Source organism: Arvicanthis niloticus, unplaced genomic scaffold (genome assembly GCF_011762505.2).
Source record: "Arvicanthis niloticus isolate mArvNil1 unplaced genomic scaffold, mArvNil1.pat.X pat_scaffold_567_arrow_ctg1, whole genome shotgun sequence".
NCBI classification, from domain to species: Eukaryota; Metazoa; Chordata; class Mammalia; order Rodentia; family Muridae; genus Arvicanthis; species Arvicanthis niloticus.
Genome location: NW_023046192.1, coordinates 20,318 through 41,138, shown reverse-complemented (window position 1 = coordinate 41,138; position 20,821 = coordinate 20,318). Strand labels below are relative to the sequence as shown.

The window sequence follows — 20,821 nt, the reverse complement described above, 5'->3', positions numbered from 1 at the left end:
GAATGCAGGTTGCTGAGGGCAGAACAGGACTTCTGGAGGACTGGAGCTCACCATCACTTGTAACAAGTTGCTTATGACTTAGCTGTGAAGCGGCACTCAAGACAGCGGTCATGCACTGACCTCATATTTTCACTTCAGAATTGGTTGGCAGCTGCCATTTTAAGATCTTGTCTTATAAATTAGACATTGGGATATAGAAATAATGCACAACAATGTTCTGGCAAAATTTAATGTCTGGGTAGTTTCTATTACTAAGGCAAATCTAATATAATGTCTTATAGTTGTGTATTAGAACGATATTGATCGTGGCTTATGGAGTTAAAATGTGAATATTCAGAGTGTGTGTATGTGTACGATGGGGGTGGGGAGAATAAAAGAGACAACTAGAGGTGAAATCCAAGGCCTCACACAGAGTGGACAAGCGCCTTAACAGTGAGTTATACCTGCTACCTTTATCCTACCCACCCTCTTATTTTGACTGCTGGGCTTTGAACTTAGGATTTTTTGCATGTTAGGCAAGTACTCTACAGTGGAGCTTCTTATGCCCCCAACCCCACTCTCTTTTTCAGATAGCATTTACCATATGGCTGGAAAGCCCAGAATGACTTTAAACACATTGTAAGGCTCAGAGTGGCCTCAAACTAATGGTGATTCTTCTGCCTAGGCCTCAGAAGTGCTGAGATTTCAGGTAAAAATACCATGCCTGGATTTTATGTTATTTGAGATAGTTTATTTATCTAGTCCAAGTGGCTAAAACAAAGGATCCTCCTGCTTCTTGATTATTGGGATAATTTCAGTGCGCTTCACCATGTCCAGCTAGCTACCACATTCCATTTTTCTGTTGTTGTTGTTTTTTTTTCTCTTTCTTTCTGAGACAGAGACTATGTAGCTGGGGATGTCCTGAAACTCCTTTGTAGACCAGGCTGGCCTTGAATTTATAGAGATTGACCTACCTGGCTTTAGCCTCTTAATTTTCTCATTTTAATCTAAGTGTTTCTTTTGTTTGTTTGTTTGTTTGTTTTTTTGTTCAGACTGATTCTGTGAGGTGACTTTTACTGATGAAATGTTTGGTTCTGTTTTGAATACTGAGAAGTAACTTTTGGGTGATGCATATTATAATCTTAGAGTTTCAAGACACTATTTTTGAGCAGGCCATCATGACCTCTGGAATTAAAAATAAAATCTGCGTGAAGGCATATAGCTCAGTGGTAGAACATTTGCCTAACATGTGTGAGGTTTTGGTTCAAGTCCTATTGCCACACACAGAACTAAGCCATTTTACTTGAGTTTATGCAGCAACAACAATATGTAGCTTTCACTGCCAAATGCAAGTTAGCCTGTTTGTTATATTAAAATATTTTGAATGTGCTTAATGCTCTTATTTTTAAACTGAATTTAATTATATTTTAAGTTTAGAAGACATATCTAAGTGGAGGCAATATTTGCTTTAAATAAAAATTGGATATTGCTTTATTTGGAATGATGTCTTTTAGCTCTAAAATGTTTAGACAATTGCTCCTGTAATCCGTATAAATACATGTGAATTCTTAGTGCAGTGTGCTCCCTATTCTTCAGTGACTTGATGGTAAGGTAGAGTGTAACTAAAGTATCGATTTAGATGACTCTTAAAAATATTAATCTGAGTTTAGTGTGGCAGTATATGCTTTTAATCCCAGCACTTGGGAGGCGGAGGCAGATGGATCTCTTGAGTGGGGCCAGCCTGGTCTACAGAGCCCCAGGATATCCAGGGCTATACAGAGAAGCCCTGTCTCAAACAAACTAAAAGCAAACAACAACAACCCTAATCTGTTGATTACACTTCAAAATGGAGATCTGCTGTCTGTTTCAATAACAAATATATGAAGGTGAGTACTTGAAAAAGAAAAGGGGCTTACTGAGTTTGGAGTTTGCTGGACTAGCTGTCTATGTCCAGCTTCTGGAAAGAGCACAGTCCCTCTGATGGAGCAGGCGCAGAGCAGGCCACATGACAAGTCAGGGAAGAAAGCCCAGCAAGCTCAGACTTCCTGCTTTGATAAGAGCCTCCCTTGTCCCAGTTCCCTAGGCTGATGTGTGAATGTTCCACAGTACTCAGTGTCACTGCAGTGAAGACAGACACTCAGACCACAACCAAGCTGTGGCACTCTAGTACACCCTGTGGCTCTAGCACCCAGTTTGAATGAATTAGTCACTTAAAAATGAAGTCATTCTTGATTGTTACACTTTAGCCTTAGAAAATGGATATAATTTACCCAGAGAAATGTGCGTGATAAAATAAAATGTGAATCTAGAAAAAATTTTAACAAGCTACTAAGAGACTTTGATATTTGTGCTATGTACTAGATATGTGATAACAACATTGAAATACAAGATTCTCATATTCTAAATTTGTTTCTGTGGAGAAACGATATTATATTACTTTAGTCTTACTTAATTTTATAGGTGAGACAGGAAACATAAAAACTTTCTTTAGTTTATTTCCGTGGAATGAAGAGTGGAGCCACAAGGATCTAGGTGGGCTGGTGTAGGTAGCTCAGCTGTTAGAGGCCTTGCTTAGCATTCGTGAAGCCCTAGGTTCAGTCCCCACATGGCATATACTGGGACTGATGGTGACACATACCCATAATTCCAGCATTTTGGAGGTGAAGGCAGGAGAATCAGAAGTTCAAGTCTAGCTTGGGCTATATGAAACCTTGTTTCAAAAAGAAACTTTAGAAAGATCTGGAAGGTAGGGGATGGGTGTTTAACAGTTCAATGGTAAAGGTACAGAAGTGCATCTATATTTAGTGCTACTAGGGCAGGACTTGAAGCCATCACTGCAAGTTGGGAATACATGTGTGAGGTAAAGGCACTAGGATGTCCTGTGTACATTGAGGAGGAGGTAACAGTCTGCCTGGGGTTTCTTTCCTTTGTGTTTGCAGGTGTACATGGACTTAAGTGTCATTTCTTTCTCCCTCAATCCTGTCCTTCCTCCCTGCCTGACTTTCTGGAGGTGAGGAACAACTCAGGACAAGCACATTAGCACTGAGCTAAATCCCCAGCACTAACCCTTTCCTGGAGTCAGTGTCTCTCGCTGGCCTGGTGCTTTCCAAGTAAGCTAGGGTGGCTGCCATCAGACCTCAGGAATCCGCCTGTCTCTGCCTCCCTGCTACCAGCACCACAAGCGTGAACCACAACAGTTAGCTTTTAAATGTTGAGACTCAGTCTCTGTATCATTGATGTCCTGGAGCTGGCTGTGTAAATTAGGCTGGCCATCAATTTACACAGATCCATCTGACACTGCCTCCAAAGTCCTGGCATTAAAGGTGTGGACCACCCTACAGCAACAACCAGCTTTTTTATATGGATTGTACAGTCCTTATACTTGTAAAGCAAGCATGGTACTTAACTAAGCCATCTCCCCAGGCCTCTCTTTTTCCTTTTGATTATAATTTTTCTTTAAATGACAGTCATGTTGGTACAAGTATTTAAGGACAAAAAATAATTAATATTTTTCAGTGACTGGAGTGTTTTTCTACTTGATAATAGGTACTAGTAGTAATTTTAAAGACTTACCGACTTTTAATGTGAAATCTAATGTTTGCTAGCCTACCATGTTAGTTGTATTAAGTTTAGTATAAAATTTACAGGGTTGGAGAGATGGCTCAGTCAGTGATCACTAGCTGCTCTTCCAAAGGACCTGGCTCAAATCCCAGCACCCACATGGCAGCTCACAACAGTCTGTATTTCCAGTTCCAGGGGATATCATACCTCCCACAGATAAATATGGAGGCAAAACACCAATGTAAATAAAATAAAAAATATTAAAAAAATTATATGGTGGCCTGACAATCCTGAGAAATGGCAGATTTTGATCAACTTTATTGTTATACTAATATTACAAAATGATGACATTTAAGTGAAATGAAAGTTTTAGAGTTAATTTTTGTTGTTAAAAGATATCTGCCATTGGGCTGAAGAGATGGCTCAGTGGTTAAGAGCACCTGCTTCTCTTCCATAGGTCCTGAGTTCAATTCCCAGCAACCACATGTTGGCTCACAACCATCTGTAATGGGACCCAATGCCATCTTTTGATGTGTCTGAAGAGAGCAACACTGTACTTATATACAATAAATAAATAAATAATCTTAAAAATACATCTGCTATTATAGTGGACATTTACAAATGAAATCTGAATCTTCCTTGTATTTCTGTATGTCAACCACATATTTATCCATTTTTATTTTGGTGAGTACATGTTTAGCTTTGTGATGCATCTGTTTCTCCTGTAGCACTACCTGAGTTAATAATCTCAAGTAAAATTAAATAATCTTCTTATTCTGATAGAGAAGAAAAAAACTGGATCACTTACCAGTAACTGGAGTTCTCCTATTGGGTAATCTCCACAGATCCACATTCTCTGAAGCTATTGTGAATGCCTTGAGGACCAAGGGACCGTTGTGATCCCCTCTCAGGAAGGTAAGTGAGTGCCTGCAGCATGTCTCTAGCCTCCTAAACCCACCCAGCTTTCCTCCGTATGCTTCCGTGCTGCATGCCCTCAGCTCCCGTGGATGTGCTTCCTGAGGATCCTCGGGCTGGACGGAAGCCAGGGGTGGATCTGTGAGGGAAAAGACCCAATAGGATAGCTCACGTTACTGGTAAGTAAGCTGGTTTTCACAAATGAGATGTTTTTCTCTCAAATTTCTTCTCTTTAGGAAAGTCATAGAAAGGGAGTTGTTTTGTATAACTTTTTTGAGGGGGGGAGTCATAAAAGCTATTATGGATAATATAGCAAACTATTAATAGATATATGCATAGGTATGATAATGGTTCTAAAGAAATGTTATTTAGTACAACTTTCTAAAAATTACATGTTTTAAGTTAATAGTGTAATAATTATAAAGTATAACAGGAAAGCTACATGTTGAATTATTTTATGAATTTATTTACAGTATTGCTTTAAGTGAAATACTTGAATTGTAAATTTTTACACATACCAAATTTGGTCAGATTACTTTGGCACAGTATTCTGAACAGTAATAGTAGCTTTGTTTGTTTGTTTGAGACGGGTGCTCACTATGTAGACCAGGCTGACCTTTGATGTGTCTGTCTCTCAGGTGCTAAGATTTAAGTTTGTGCCCCCATGGCTGGCATTTGGTTTTAATCAACTTGCAGTTGCCTCTTTCCTTTCTTTCTTAACTTTGTACACAGCAAGCATTCTCTGAGCTACATTTCTGATCTGGCTAGAATTTTTAAAAAAGAGGGTTTTAGCTTTATTCTTTGTTGTTGAAACTGGTTCTTAGATAGCTCAGGCTGGCTTCACACTCCCTGGGTAGCTGAAGCTAGCCTTGAACTCCAATCCTTCTGCTTCCACCTCCAGACTATGAGGATTACAGAGGCAACCTCCATGCCTGACTGCGTAGCATGTGTGAAGTGGCAGTTTTCAATGAGCATTTTAGTCTCATTGAAGGAGTACTTGAAGCATCGTCTTGGAAATGCTGTAGCTATTTTTCCATGGTTTGTCTGGAATTAAGATTCTTGCTGTTATGCGTACTGATTCCATAAGTTACAGGTTAGAATCCTGTCTGTTTTCCATCTGTCAGTCTGTCTCCCCTCCTCCTTCCTCCCTCCTTCTTTCCCTCTTCCCCTCCCCTTTTCTCTAGATTGCTAGCTCAAACCCAAACCTGAAGCTTCCCAAGGAAGTACTCTACTACTGAGTTACGGTACCTACAACTACTTTCTCATTTTTGGTTTCTTTTGTTCTATTACCAGATCACTGTTCTTCAAGGGCAGTTTTAGCATAGCGACCTGAGTCATACACTTCTATAGCTGTTTCATAAATTTTCATTTATCTCTGAGTATTTAAAGCTGTTGTATTCCATTTTAATTCTCTTCATATAGTCTTAATGTCTTCAATTTGAAACTTTGCTCTTTGTTTTCATTTAGATAGTTTAAGGCTTGACTGTTACTTTGCCATTTTCTTGGAATGACTTCCCCGTTCTTCTTTCTGCACTTGAAAGCTGAAGTACATCTACCCTCCTGATTAGTCTTTTTTGGCTAGCATCGTTCACTTTTGCTGTCACACATGGGTAGGTGTACTGATAGAGGCCACAGGGAAGTCTCTGTCAGTCATTCCTCAACAGTCATATACATTACTGTTTAAAGACATGGTCTCTCCTTGGGTCCTAGGGCACACTAATTAGGTTAGAATGACCTGCATGCCCCATGGATCCTCCTGTCTGTCTTTCCAGTGATGGGCTGACAGCTGGGAGCCACTCTGCCTAACTTGTCCTGTGGGTGTCAGGGATCGAACTCAGGTCCTCATTCTTTTATGGCAAACACTTTACCAACTGGGCTATCTCCCCAGTCCCTGGTAGCATCTGTTTTACCTGTGTTTTCTGTGGTGCAGCAGAAATTTGGTGGTATCGTATTAATGTAGGGAATGTACTTAGCTGAATTATTTCTGTGGTCATAGTTACCTATACCACACACTGTTTAGCCCTTAAAAGTTAACTCTTTTCTGTTGATTCTTATGCTTCTGTATAGCCTAGGCTGACCTTGAAACCACAGAATTCCTGCTTCAGCCTCCTAAATGCTGGGATTACAGTTGTGCAACACATTTTTGTGGAACACATTTTTAAATACTTAAAACCCCATTGAATGCTTTTTGAAAGCAAGAATTTTACTCTTTTCTCATCTCATGTGGTTCCTAGTTAGTAACTAATATGAAAGTACCCACAAAAAATTAGTTTTCTACATAAAGGCATGAATGCATTTACCAGTTTGTGTTTGTGTGTGTGTGTGTGTGTGTGTGTATGTGTATGAAGCATTCATTTATTGGGCATATCAATCTTATGTGAACTATATTCTTTTCCTTTAAAAACTGGTACATTGAAATTCTAACCAGTATAACTTTTATGGCACATTAAAAACAGAGTGTGGCTTCCTGTTGTGGCATCATTGGCAAACAGCAGGATGTGGTTCTGCACTATTCCATTACTGTGAGTCTTAACAGAGGCCTCAAGGTAATAACACTAGCAAATTGAGGCACAGATGCCGTGGTGGTCATCTCAGAATACAGACTGAATGCTTGTGGACACTATTTGGGAGTATGTGTATAAGCTACACACCAAGGAGCTCCTAAAAATGTCCAAGGAGGAGTGAGCACACAGTTGGATGGGCACGCTCACTGGTGCTAGAGCAGTAGGGACTGAACAACTGCTGGCAGCCTAGAGGACCTTGTATCCTCCCTCAACAGTTACACTGCAAAAGAGAGACGGGGCTAAAAAGAGGGGATAAGGGACTGGAGAGATGGCTCAGCGATTAAGAGCACTGACTGCTCTTCCAGAGGTCCTGAGTTCAACTCCCAGCAACCACATGGTAGCTCACAACCATCTGTGATGGGATCTGATGCTCTCTTCTGGTGTGTCTGAAGACAGCGACAATGTACTCACATATATAAAATAAATACATCTTAAAAAAAAAAAAAAAAAAAAAAAAAAAAAAAAAAAGGGGAAAGGCCAGGCATTATGGCACACCTTTAACCCCAGCACTCTGGAGGCAGAGGCAGGTGGATCTGTAGATTTGAGGCCAGCCTGGTCTGCATGGCAACTTCCAGGCTTGCTAGGTCTGTACAGTGAGACACTGTCTCAAAACTTTGGAAGAATTTTGAGAATCTTTATTGTAATACTTTGCCTTTAAAACCATGTGCAGTCTTTATAAATGGAGCTACAAAGGCAGTGTATTTCATTTTTGAGGTTTGCATGTCTTAAAGCATTACTGCTTGATTTGTATAAATGCTTACTCTTAAGAATACCTGTTCAATCCAGGCTTAAATAAAATTTAAAAGACATTCAAGGATGAGATGTTCTTTGGCAGATTTAAGTGTCTCTAAATGATCATGAGAAAAACAGTTCATATCTCATCATTAGATTAGACAAGACGAAGAACAGTCAGATGACTTGATTACGATTACTAATATCCTGCAACATCTCTCTGTAAAATGCTGTTGAGCCTCAGTGTGGCACAGTAAAGGCATAGTGCTTATACTGACAGTACCTTTATTCTTTGAAGTCAAATGTCAGAATACTTGAATATGAAGCATCTTGAGTTCAGGAATAGCTTCAGAAAAGGTAGATACTTGGGTAGGGAATATGTATGGGCCAGGGTGGGAGAGAAAGAACAAAGAGAGAACAGACACTAATTTTGAATCCCATTTTAAAAGGGATTACTGATTGATTAGGCTTTACCTCCTCAAACGTGCCAGTGTCATCAAGAAAAGGGTCTTAGCTGTGAGGGGTGGCACATACTTGTAATCCCATTGGAGGTAGGAGGTCATCCCTTTCTGCACGAGAGGTTTGAGGCCAGCCTGGTTAACCCTGTCTGAAGCAGCAACAAACAAAACTCGGCAGTCTTGCTGGGCATAGGCTCACATCTGGAATTAGTTCTGAGTGCTTCCATGGTAGACATGAGCCTATACATCCAGATTGTATATGAATTGTAATGTGAAGACAAATCCATATAGTAGGAAAAAATCTTTTCAAATTAAATGTTACATGGAAATATACATGCGGTCATTGTATCTCAGCCCTTTGAATCATGGATTCATGCTTGCACCTTGTAATTTCATTATATCACCTCCCACTACATATTATCAGTTATATGTAGATAGTACCATGTTTTGTTTATTCATCCATTGACAGATATTTGGATTGCTTTTACTTTGCATCTATTGTAAATAGTCCTGCTACGAACATTGTATGCTGATTTTTTTTTTCTGATGAGGCTATTTTCCAAAGCAGCAACTCCATTTTGCTTCCTACCACTAATGTGTGAGATCTAGTTGGTAGGAAACAGTATTGGAATGAATAGAATTGTTGCTGTTTTCTTTACAAAGCAGGGTTGGAATATATTCGGTATCTTAAATGTACATTTTATAGTGTGTCAGGGGATACCGAGGAAGAAAGTGAGACACTGAAGGCATGGCCACGGCCTCCTGGGAGCGGCTGTGCTTTGTTTCCTTACAGTGGTTGGATGGTATTCTGGTGGGTTTTGAAGCTCTTCTCTTCCAAGGGAACTAAAGTGACGAGCCCTAATAGGATTTGTATTGATGAGGTTAAACAGGAGATCGCATGCCACCTATCTACATTGTTTCCTCCCTCCATCTTCTCATGGATTCCTCTTGTATCCTCCCAACTCCTCTCAAATTCAAGGCCTATTATTATTGTGCACACATACACATACATTTATAACAACACCCTGTTGAGTGTCTCTTACTGCTCATATGTCCATGTGTTTTAATAGTGACCACTTGGGACAAAGTAACCTATCAGGAGACTCATCCATGGAGAGCCCTGGTTCTTTCTCAGCTGCCATTAACTGCTTGTAGCTCTTTATCATAGAGGGTCAGTGGGTCAGGCCTTGTGAGATTTTCCCAGCCACATCGGCCTGTGATTTTTTCAGGTCTTATTTAGGTAACCATCATGTTGAGATTTCGTTGTTGCAGCTTCCCTGTCATAGAAGACACGGTCTTCAGCAGGCACACTGGTCCTTTGGCTCTTAGAGCTGCTTTGCCCACTTCCCACTATACGCATGACCTTGGTATACTGGAGCTCTCTGCTGGGGCTGAGTGCTCCATGGTCTGCTGTTTTCTGCGGTTTGATCAGCTGTGGCTTTCTGTAATATCTTCATCTGCAGGAAGAACCTACTCTGATGAGGGTGGGGTGAGGGCTGTGCTGACCTGCAGGTTAAGGATTAAGGACTTAGAGTGCAGTGAGGAATACCTCACAGGGAGTGGGCTAGGCTACAGTACCATGCGTGGATACATTTGTTTTGTTTTGGTGGTGGTTGTTTGTTTTAAGCAAAATCTCACTATTTAGTCCTGGCTAGCTTGGAACTCAATATATAAATCAGACTGTTGTCAAACTCAGACGTACCTCCCTGCCTCTGCCTCCTGAATGCTAAGATTAAAGTTATGTGCTACCATGTCTGGCTCATAAAGAACAGTTTTGATGTTGGTGTTTGTATTGATCCTGGAGTTCATCTAGGTAATTCTTATTGGCAGATATTTATTTCTACAGGACTGGAAGGTTTTGGAGAGAAGATCCTGGCTTGATCTTTTATATTGCTGGTATTTTTGCAGTGAGATCTAGGCATGTGATCCTTGTTAGTTCTGAGTCTGATAGGGCAGAGCAGGTTGGGGCAGAGAAGAGAATGTACAGACAGGCTGGGTCTAGAGGCTGGAGATGGCTTGGGTGGCATGAAATAAGGTGGACCGAGAGGACTGGTGTACAGGATATGCTTCCTGTTCTATGCCTGGAGAGTAGGGTAGACCAGGCTGGGGAGGAAGGCTGGATGTGGTGTGGGGAGTCCTGCAGTTTGGGGGATAGTTAGGATCCTGACCCAAGCCTAGACTTCCTTCTTTTATAAACAAGGAAGTCCAGACTAGGCTGATGCACTGGTTGTGTATGGGACCTAGGCTGGGTTTGGGCAAATGGATGGGTGGGAGATCAGGAAACTTTAACCTGCAGTGGTTGGAAGCTGATCGAATAGGACCTGTGGGTTGTTGCTTGGCTGTGATGTAGGTAGGGGTGGTCTGACTAGGCACCAGATATGGTACCCAGGTTAGACCCTGGAGGAGAACATGGGAAGTCTGGGTACCGAGTGGGATCAGTTACTTTAAAAGAGCAAAACTCAATTTTATACAGATCAATCCAGGAAGAATTTAAAAGGGGGGAAGCCGCTTTTGGTTAATAAAGGAAATATCACCTTGAAACCCAGGCTAAAAAGAATACGCAAAGGGAAATGCATTATGTCCAAACTCCTTTATGGACACAGACATTAAAATTTAAATGTAATAAGAATATAAGGATAGTTTAACATTCAAGATTTACTTATTTAATTTTTGCAAAATAAACTTAAAAATTCTAAGTTTAGTAAAAGCAAATTATAAAGATTTAATATTCTTTCATACTAAAAATTAATACAAATTTAATAAATCTGTATTATATAATAAATACAAAATTAATAAAAATTAATACAAATACTACAAATTACTTCACAGAGGGCTTGCTGTTCAGTGTGACCAGAGATATTAACATTGTGACTAGACCTCAGTTTCCCACAGGATTCTCTTGTCAGCTGATGATACATTTTTTTTCTGAAGGGACATAAAATTGGTGTTAAAGGAAAGTAAATATGTCAAAGTTGAAAAAAAAAGATAACCTTCCAAAACTAAAGAAATGAACCTTTTTTGACCTGTAAAACAAGTGCTTTTCCAAGTCTAACAAGGATCATGGACTACAGTGAAACCTTAAGTTCATTCTTGTTAAAGTCAAAAGCATAACAAATATATCTCTGTCGGTAATATAACAAAAAGGGGGCAATAAAGTCCAACAGACTTGGAAGGAAGGAGAGGAAGAGAAATGAAATAAACATCTTTCTAGAAAATTTAATTTTCAGCTAACCATTGGACTGAGCACTGGGGTCCCAATGGAGGAGTTGGGGGAAGGACTGAAGGAGCTGAAGGGATTTGCAACCCCATAGGAAGAACAACAGTATCAACCAACCAGACCCCCAGAGCTCCCAGGGACTAAACCACCAACCAAGGAGTACACATGTAGGAACCCATGGCTCCAGCTGCATATGTACCAGAGGATGGCCTTGTTGGGCATCAGTGGGAGGAGAAGCCCTTGGTCCTTGTTTAGGCTCAATGCCCCAGTGTAGGGGTATGTGAGGGTGGGGAGGCAGGAGTAAACTCCATTCTCCCCAGAGTGCTTTGGTCATGGTGTTTCATCACAGCAATAGTGACCCTGACTGGTGACAGTGTGTTTCTAGTGTGTGACGTGAGTGTGCACTTACGGTGTTGGAATGTGAAGGTCAGAGGACAACTTGTAGGAAATAGTTCCTTCTTTGTTTTAAATGGCTTGCCAGGCTTTCAAGGCAGCCACCTCTATCCACTGAGCAGTCTTGCTGGTTCTCTCAATAAGTCTGAAAAGAAATGAGCCTGTTACTTGTACTAATAAGAGGAATCAGTGCTGCTAGAAGGTCCTTGTTTGAACCAGCAACGTCACTTTAGAAAACGGGAATTCTCTTCAGTATAGAAAACTTTATTAAGTTTCCAAAATTTTATTAAAGAATATAAAATTAGATAGGAATAAAAAATATTCAATTTCTATGGATAGGAGAAGGTTCAATGAAAACATTTTATTGAAAACACTTCTCTGAATTACTTGCATGTAGCATTAGACAGTAATCATATGGGACTTTTTTGGGACATGTGTGTAAAATGATCTTTGTGTAAAAATGTAAGGTACAGAAATGATGATGACAGTTCTGGAAGTGAAACAGGACTCACAGTGTTAGTATAAGTTCTACCTAGTCTACACTGAAATCCCAGCACCCAAAGGCTGCAGAGGGCAAGAGTTTTGAGACTATTCTCAGGCTACTGAGATGATGTCTCAAAACCAAAACTATGGCTTTTAGGCTGAACTGCTATATAACAATAAAAATAAATAACATAACATGTGCTGGATATTTTAGACAGTGTTGAATAAAAGAAGTGAGAATCAAAAGCATAAGTTGAATAATTTTATTTATAGAAAGTTCATAGATGATATGACTGATAGAATTGTCTAACAATACCATTCTTGAAAGCATGGTACTGATGAGGAAAGATCACCAGGGAACATTCTGGTATATTAGAAATGTCAATATCTTGATCTGAGATAAGTCATACAGGTGTGTGTGTTCATGTGTGTGCAGGACCTTGTGATATCCTGATCTGAGATAAGTCATATAGGTGTGTGTGTGTGTGTGTGTTAATGTGTGTGCAGCACCTTGTGAGAGCTTGGAGGTCTGACATCAAACTATAGTGGCTTTTCTCAGGAGCTGTCCACTTTGTTTCTTTGAGACAGATCTCTCTCTGGGACATAGGGATGTGCTGATTAGACTAGGCTAGCTGGCCAGTGAGCCACAGGGATCCACCTGTCTCTTCAGTGCTGTGGTCACAAGTGTGAACCACCACGTGTCACTTTTTATGTAGGTGTCAGGGTTTGAGCACAGGTCCTTATGCTTGTGTAGCAAAGAATTTACTGAGTTATCTTCCCAGCTACTAATAGTTCTTTTAAGAGCTTAGTCACCCTGAGAGTAATCCCTGTGGAGGGTGATGGTCTGGGCGACCTAATTACTTCCCACTACACTCCCTCCCCTCCCATGGTGAGCACACTGTGGGATAAGTTTCTAACACATGAATCTTAGGATACACTATCTTTTGTTTTAGATGGTCTCGTGTATTCATACTAATCTTAAACTTTTTTCAATTTATTAATTTTAATTCTTTGATTTTGAGACAGTGTCTCATGTGTAACCCTTGCTGAGTTCTATATATAAGCCAGGTTGGCCTTGAACTCACAGACAACTGCCTATCTCTGCTTTATATATATATAAAACAAAAGGCTTTAATTATGAAAATCACAATGTGCATTAAAATTCAATTTAATATGATAAACATACATTGAGTATATGGTAAAAATTAAGGTTTCAAATGTATAAAAATCTTCAATTTTTATAAAAATTATGTATTTGTAAAATTGGAGAAAAATTTATTCTGTATTTGAATGTTAATATAAATTGTAACTTTTAACTCATAAAATATTAAAAAAATTTAAAATAATTATCATGTTGTTACTCAAATTGCTACTTGTTTTATCTAAATCTTAGTTAACAGTGAATAGTTAAATGTTAAAATATCTATATAAAAATCTCAGAAAATCCTTTTTCACTCCCTGGCCATCTTGGCAACTGATTTTAGTTGGGGGTTGTCCTGCACCTAAGGTAGGAAGATGGTGGCTACAAAGAAGATGAAAAGTCTCTGGAGTCAATCTTTTCTAGGCTCCAGCTTATTATGAAAAGTGGGAAGTACATACATGCTGGGATACAAACAGACTCTAAAGATGATCAGACAAGGCAAAGCGAAGTTGGTTATCCTCGCCAACAGCTGCCCAGCTTTGAGGAAATCTGAAATAGAATACTATGCCATGTTGGCTAAAACTGGTGTCCATCATTCCAGTGGCAATACTGTTGAACTGGGCACAGCGTGTGGAAAATAGAGTATGCACACTGGCTAGCATTGACCCAGGTGATTCTGATATTATGCCAAACAGACGGGTAAGAAGTAAACCAAGAAAGTTCTCCTTTAATAAAACTTTGCCAGAGCTCCTTTTGAAAAAAAAAATCTCAGAAAATTTTATTAAAATTCTATATCTCAAACAAAAAATAGAATGCCTGATTTCTATAAGGTCACTTAGATTCTAAAATTCTATGATTTCCACAAATCATATGTGTAGATTAAACTTGAGTTTTTATCATTGGTCAGAAGATGCCTTGGGCACATGGTGCACACCAACAGTTTTATTACTGACTCTGTTCAGGTCATTCTTATATAGTACAGAAATTTCATACTTCACCTTGCACTTCTTAGTTACCCTCAGTTAGGATTCAAAAGTCACCTCTCTCTGGTTGTTCTAGGAGAAGATGATCATGTAACGCGGGTAACTCTAAGCAACTATAGAATAAACTTGCCCAGAAATACATGGCTTTATGTCTTCCAAGTGTATTGTAGCTGTTCTCTTTCTGAGGGTATATTTTGGGCATAATGTGATATCCTGTATGGTTCAGGGACGACAGGGCTGATCATGAGTGCTGGTTTTAAAGGTGTGTGCCATCATGCCTAGTTTGGCCTTGGTCTGTGTAGTTGAAGATGACTCTGAATTTTTGATCTTCTAGCCTTCACTACGCAAATGCTGCATTACCATCAGCTTCTGCTGACATTCTTAAGCCATATCCAAGGTGCAGCACTTAGAATACACCATTGTAAGAAAACCTGGAAGAGTACACCATTCTTTTGGTTTTTCGAGACAGGGTTTCTCTGTGTAGCCCTGGCTGTCCTGGAACTCACTCTGTAGACCAGGCTGGCCTCGAACTCAGAAATCCGCCTGCCTCTGCCTCCCAAGTGCTGGGATTAAAGGCGTGTGCCACCACTGCCCAACAAGAGTACACCATTCTTACAGCTAGTAAACAGCAGAGGTGAGAGTCAGAACTGTAGGTAGAGGGGGTGTATTTTTATGGGTGGTAAAAAAGAGTTAGAAGATACAAAATACTCAAAAGAGAAAAAATGTAGTTAAAAGCTAAGGGGGTATAAATTGAATAAATCCTAGTGAGTGGTGCTTATCTCATTTTGTGAAGATTACTCCTTAAATTTCAGGTGAGAAGATCCAAAATACAGCGTACGTAGTGTGATGCTAGGTAGATGCGGTTAAACGTGGCGAACCCTGTTCTAAGTTATAGCGCCTCTCTTCACTGTTGTTACTGTTGATGTCTGTGCAGAAGCACAGTTTACCTTGAATGCCTTCCTCTATCAGTCCCCACTTTGGATTTGTAAGGATCTACCTGAATCAGCTGATTGAGCTGGTTGGCCAAGGAGATGCTGAGGTCCTCCTGGCTGTCTTCAGATGCTGGTTTTAGGGATTCAGTTAAGTTTCTCATGCTTACATGGCAGACACCTACTGACTGAGCCATCTCCTCAGTTCTGTTATTGTTGTTGTTGTATTATTAGGGTTTTTATAAAGACTTGTACAATTTAATCAAGTTATCTTCATGAAAAATTAACTATGCTGGAAGCACTTGATCTCACCACAGGCATGAATGGATAGGGCTATGTCCCAGGTTTCTGTGTTTTAGAAGATCTTACTGAAAATGTAAAGGATGAGGCCACAAGCATTGACCTTACTCTTGAGAGGTAGTGAGTCCTACATCGTCAGTGCATGGCGATTAAAGGGTTCTACTCCATCCATAATTTATAGCTTAATTCTTACACTGGACAGGAAAGAAGAAGACTTTAATGGGCCACTCATGATAAACTATCTGTAGGTAACACTGTTAAGTGGTTTTCCACATACTCAGGTTCAGGAGACAGTGTCCCAAGACCTATATCCCTCCGTCCTTCTTAATCACAAATTAATTGGAAAGTTCTTTAAATGTAACATAATTCTGGAATGAGACTACTGCATTGTACAGACTTTATTTTTTGAGAATTTTATAAACAGGTGCTGGAAACTAACCTCAGGTCCTCAAGAAGAGGGTTATGTGTTCTTCAGCACTGAGCCGTTTTTCCAGCCCCAAGGGCCTATATTTAATTGCTGGTGTAGTTTTTCTCCTTTTCACAATAAAACTGTAGAGGCCCAAACCTTGTCTGTTGTGTTAAAAAACACCTGTTTGTGTACTGTCGAGCTAAAATCATTTAGAAGATCTTGCTAGTCAGTATATACTTTTAAAGTATGACTGTAAAGTAGTCTGTTTCTGCTGGGCCATTCTTTAGACATTCTGTGGGTAGCTGTCTTAAACTACATGTCCATATACACATGTACACTTTTGCATATATGCAAGACCAGACACGTTTTCTTAGCTAGAATTTGAAGGTACTCTAAGCAGAATTAGGGCTACAAAAAAGAAAGTAACATCAGTATAAAATGATGCTAATGTTTATCAGGGAGCAGTTGCCATAGCTAGTAAATCAGAAAATGTAAGCTCAATGTGGTGGTACTTATCTAGATTCCAGTCCTCAGAAGGCTGGGTTAGGAATGGTTGTGAGTTCAAGGGCAGCTGGAGTCATAGAAGACTATCCTGTCTCCCAAAAGGAAGGGAGTCGAGGAGAATGGATTTTTTTGGGGTAGAAAAATATGAATTAATAAAAATGATCCTACAAGAGACTGAAATCTTGAAACTACCAGGCCCAGATGGTTTTGTGAGGAACTTTTTAAAGATTTTTCACAGAATGATTTGGTTAATAATTAAGCTGACTGAGAATAAAGAGAAAGTTGAAATTTCCTATTATTTTCTTAAAGCATTAAATTCCTATAAGTCAAAGTTGCCATGGAGACTAATGAGAAATATAGCACTTAGAATCATGCCTGACTTACAGAAAGAACTCAGTAAATATTAGTGCCCCCAGGAGTAATAGCAGCAGAGCAGGCCAGTGAAACATCAGACAGGGATGCTGCACAGAGAGCACAGTGCATTTAAGCTGTGCTGTGTGTGTCTAAGGCTATTTTGGGACTGCCAACATACAGAAAAATGTTTTAAATACAATTTGTATATTAGTAAGGAAAAATTTACAGGTTTTGAAATGGTTTAGTTAAGTTGAAAATTCACAGTGTGTTAGCAGAATTAAATACGCACTTCAAAACCACAGTCAAGAATGTGCTCATGGGGCTATAGTAGAGATGAAATGAAGGAAGTGCTCTTACTCTGTTATTTCAACGATGATGAATATACCCAAAGTCACAGAAACCAAAGAAGTTTGATGGAGAAGAAAGACTGACACTTTGATGAAACAACCAGGCTCTGGTGTGACATTCAGTAACTCATGTTTAGGGATAACTTGCCTTGCTGAAGTTGTCCTCACTTTTGTAACTCCACGGTGGGGTCATGCAGCCTCTTCAGTTGTCTAATAGTGAAGCCAGCACACAGCCGCTGTGCTTGCGAGGGCGTAGGAACTCTTTAGACTTGGCTTTCCCTTCCCCTTCTATCCCTGTCCCACGGGGCACTGAACTGGGATCAGAAGACCTGGAAGAGAGAACTGGAGGACAGGGGCCACAGAGAACCAGTGGCTCTTCTATAGGCTGATCAAACCACCATTTTTACGTTTTCACACAGGGGTTATATGCACATAGAGGCAGGATGTGGGGAAGGGGATGACACAGGAATGTAGGTGTTCTTAGGGAGAGTACAGATGTCTTCCAGAAAAGGGTATCGGCTGGGTGAAGGTTCAGGGAACAGGTCACTATGACTCTGTCTATGATTCACTTGTTTCTATCTAAGTTGGTACTGTCCACCAAGGCTACTTATCCACAAGGTCTATGACTATCCAGGCTGGCAGTTAGTTTTCCATTAAGGCTGCCTGTTTACAAGATCTTATAGCTATCTGTTCTAGGGTCAGTGTTTTTCCACAGAGACTAAGACTTTGTGAGCAGGCATGTATGTCTAACTTAGGCCTGTGGCTGATTTTAGGCCTTCAGTGTATAAGCAAGGCTACTCCTGACACCACTCCTTGCTAAGCACCCAGAATGTTCCAGGCAGCTTTAAAGGCTGCTGTACTTTGGTATCTCGTTTCTCCTGTCAGTTTGTAGTTACAGTATGTAAGAATTGCTTTATAAAATAACAAGCACTGATATGATGAGATTTTTTTTATTTTTGGAAACTTTTACATATATACATGGAATACTTGTATGTATGTATGTATGTATGTATGTATGTATGTGTATTTGCATGTTGAAGGTATACATGTCTGGGCATGCTTAGAAGTTTGTGCATATATGTATGGAGGTCTAAAGTTGATGTTGAGTGTGTTTCTCAATTGCTTTCTACTTTGCTGGGAGAAGGGGCAGGATCCCTCACTGAACCAAGAGCTCTGAGTTTCTGAGTCTAGCCAGCCAGCTTGTCCTGGGCATCTCCTTTCTCTGCCTCCTAAATGCTGGGATTATAGGTACTTGCCACAACTACTTGGCTTTTGTGCGGGTTTCTGGGAATCTAAATTTTGTACTTTATATTTTCTGTTTGTTTGTTTGTTCGTTTTCGAGACAGGGTTTCTCTGTGTAGTCCTGGCTGTCCTGGAACTCACTCTGTAGACCAGGCTGGCCTCCAACTCAGAAATCCACCTGCCTCTGCCTCCCCACGTGCTGGGATTAAAGGCGTGCGCCACCACTACCTGGCTTGTACTTTATATTTTTATGGCAAACCCCTCACGTACTGAGCTCTGTCCCCACCTATGAATTCTTTCAGATTACAATAGACATTAAGTTATAAGCAGCTTGAAGGACTGAAGTTGTTAATGGGTGACTAAAGTTGCCAGAGGCAGATATACTGAGAAGTGGTAACTGACAGTAAGACAGGAGACAGGAAAATTACCAGCTAGAATGACACAGGCTTCTGGAAGTGCTGTTTCAAGTGTGGGCAGATGGCCCAGAGCATCTTAGTGAGTCCAGAGAGCCTTGCTGTGTGAGGTTCCAAATGGTGCTTGTGAGTCACCAGAAACTCACAGCACTGTGTATGTGGAAGGATGGATGTTAGCATTTGGCAGACCTGGAGTTGATTAAGACTTGGAAAGTGAGCAGGACAGGTTTCTTCACTCAACACAGAATTTAAAAGTAAATGGATGAAGATGGAAATCTTCATAAGAGCTATTGCATACTTCACTCAAGGAACCTTAAGATGAATAACTTTTCTGTAATTAAGAGAGTGAAGCATGTAAGATATTTAGTCAACTAGAGAGAATCAATTTTATCTAAATACTTAATTTCTCTATTAACTAAAATCTTACTACATTAAATACAAATATTATATAGGGTTGCAATGGTCATTTCTGTGCAAGTATAGGATCTCCTAGGAGTGTTTTCCCTGCATATTTTGCCACCCCCTTCCCTTCTGATGTCACCACTGGCATTAGTTTCCTTTGTTTCTTTTGACAGGTTTGCTTTTTCTTTTACCCATACATTTATGGTTTTAGTTACATTAAATTTCTAATTGTTAGTAAAAGTACACTGTATATAATTTGATGATGTACTATTAAGTGTATAGTTCTTACATGCAAAGATATCCTCACATAGTCCCCTATATCTGTCCATAATGATGGTAGCTCTCTAAGACAGTAAACTTTGTCTCAAATGTACTTTTGTGTTCTCTTCAATCAAAGGTGTCAAGTTGTCTAATGCCTGGTGGCTGGCTGGTTCATTACTATTCATATTTAGACATGTTAGTTTAAAAGCATTTATAGTTTAGCTCTCTGTGCCAAAATAATTTTTGTTTAGCAGAATATAGATGGGAAGCAAGAAAGTCACTTAAACCACACCTTCCTTTCCGTCGTCTGATCTAGCAGTAGCTTAACTTCACAAAAGTCTTGGTGGATTTTCACTAGCTTTAGAAAGAGAAGCCAGAGCTTGCTTGAACTGGGCATACACAGCCATATAAACACACACTTGTAAGTAAAAATAGCTTTTGCATCTGATGTAAAAATGTTATATAGTCTATATAAATTTTGTTATGTAATAATTTATATGGTATCATGTTTAAATTATATGTAGATGCAGATAAACAGACTTCACTTTCTGATGGCTTGACTTAATTTATTGATATGTTATAGGTTCATATTCTGCGGCAGCATTGAAAGTTGTGAGCACCTATGTACACATACGGACATATGCATGTCTAGCCCCACACAGCCAAGATGGGACATTACTACTGTAGGGCAGCTGGTGTTAGGCATCTTATCTCCAGTTCCTTGCTTTGACAGTAGTGGGGATTTGAAGTGGACTGTTTTCAAGTATTCATTATAAAACATTTAAATTTATATGCGAAATCTATAAATTAAAAATGTTAATATAGATTAAGTTTGTGAAAAATAACTCCCAAGTCCTTTGGAATCCAGTCCTGGCTGCAGACTCTTCACTCTGTAGGTAGAGCTTCCCACTGCCTGACTCCCTGGTCTCTAGCGGCCCTCTTGAAAACTCTGTTTTTCTTTCAACTGACTGCTTGCAGATTTTCCTGGAAGCACCTTGGAGAGTCCATGGATCTTTTTGGACATGGCAGCTTTGCTCATTGTGCTTCCTCTGCGCTAACTGTCCTGCTTTTTAGCTTTGCCTGTTGAAACTTTTTCCAGGACAAGCGTGAAACATGCTCTTTTCAAGAATGGGTTTCTTTGACTTTGAGGTGTCAAGGTGTTATTTATGTTTCTTGCCTTTCAAATTTATTCAGCAACTACTTGGACATACACTGTTTTAGAAGTCTTTCCTGG

At 39.8% G+C, this 20,821-nt stretch overlaps 1 protein-coding gene and 1 long non-coding RNA gene across 2 annotated transcripts in view; both read left to right on the top strand.

The window, feature by feature from the left end:
- The window catches only part of LOC117702213 (YY1-associated factor 2-like), a 51,364-nt gene that overhangs the window by 16,394 nt on the left and 14,149 nt on the right, over positions 1 to 20,821 (top strand). The window lies entirely within an intron of this gene.
- On the top strand, positions 312 to 4,440 carry LOC143433759 (uncharacterized). Its single transcript, XR_013070343.1, has 3 exons — positions 312 to 688; positions 3,998 to 4,224; positions 4,324 to 4,440. It is a non-coding gene; the product is annotated as an uncharacterized LOC143433759 (long non-coding RNA).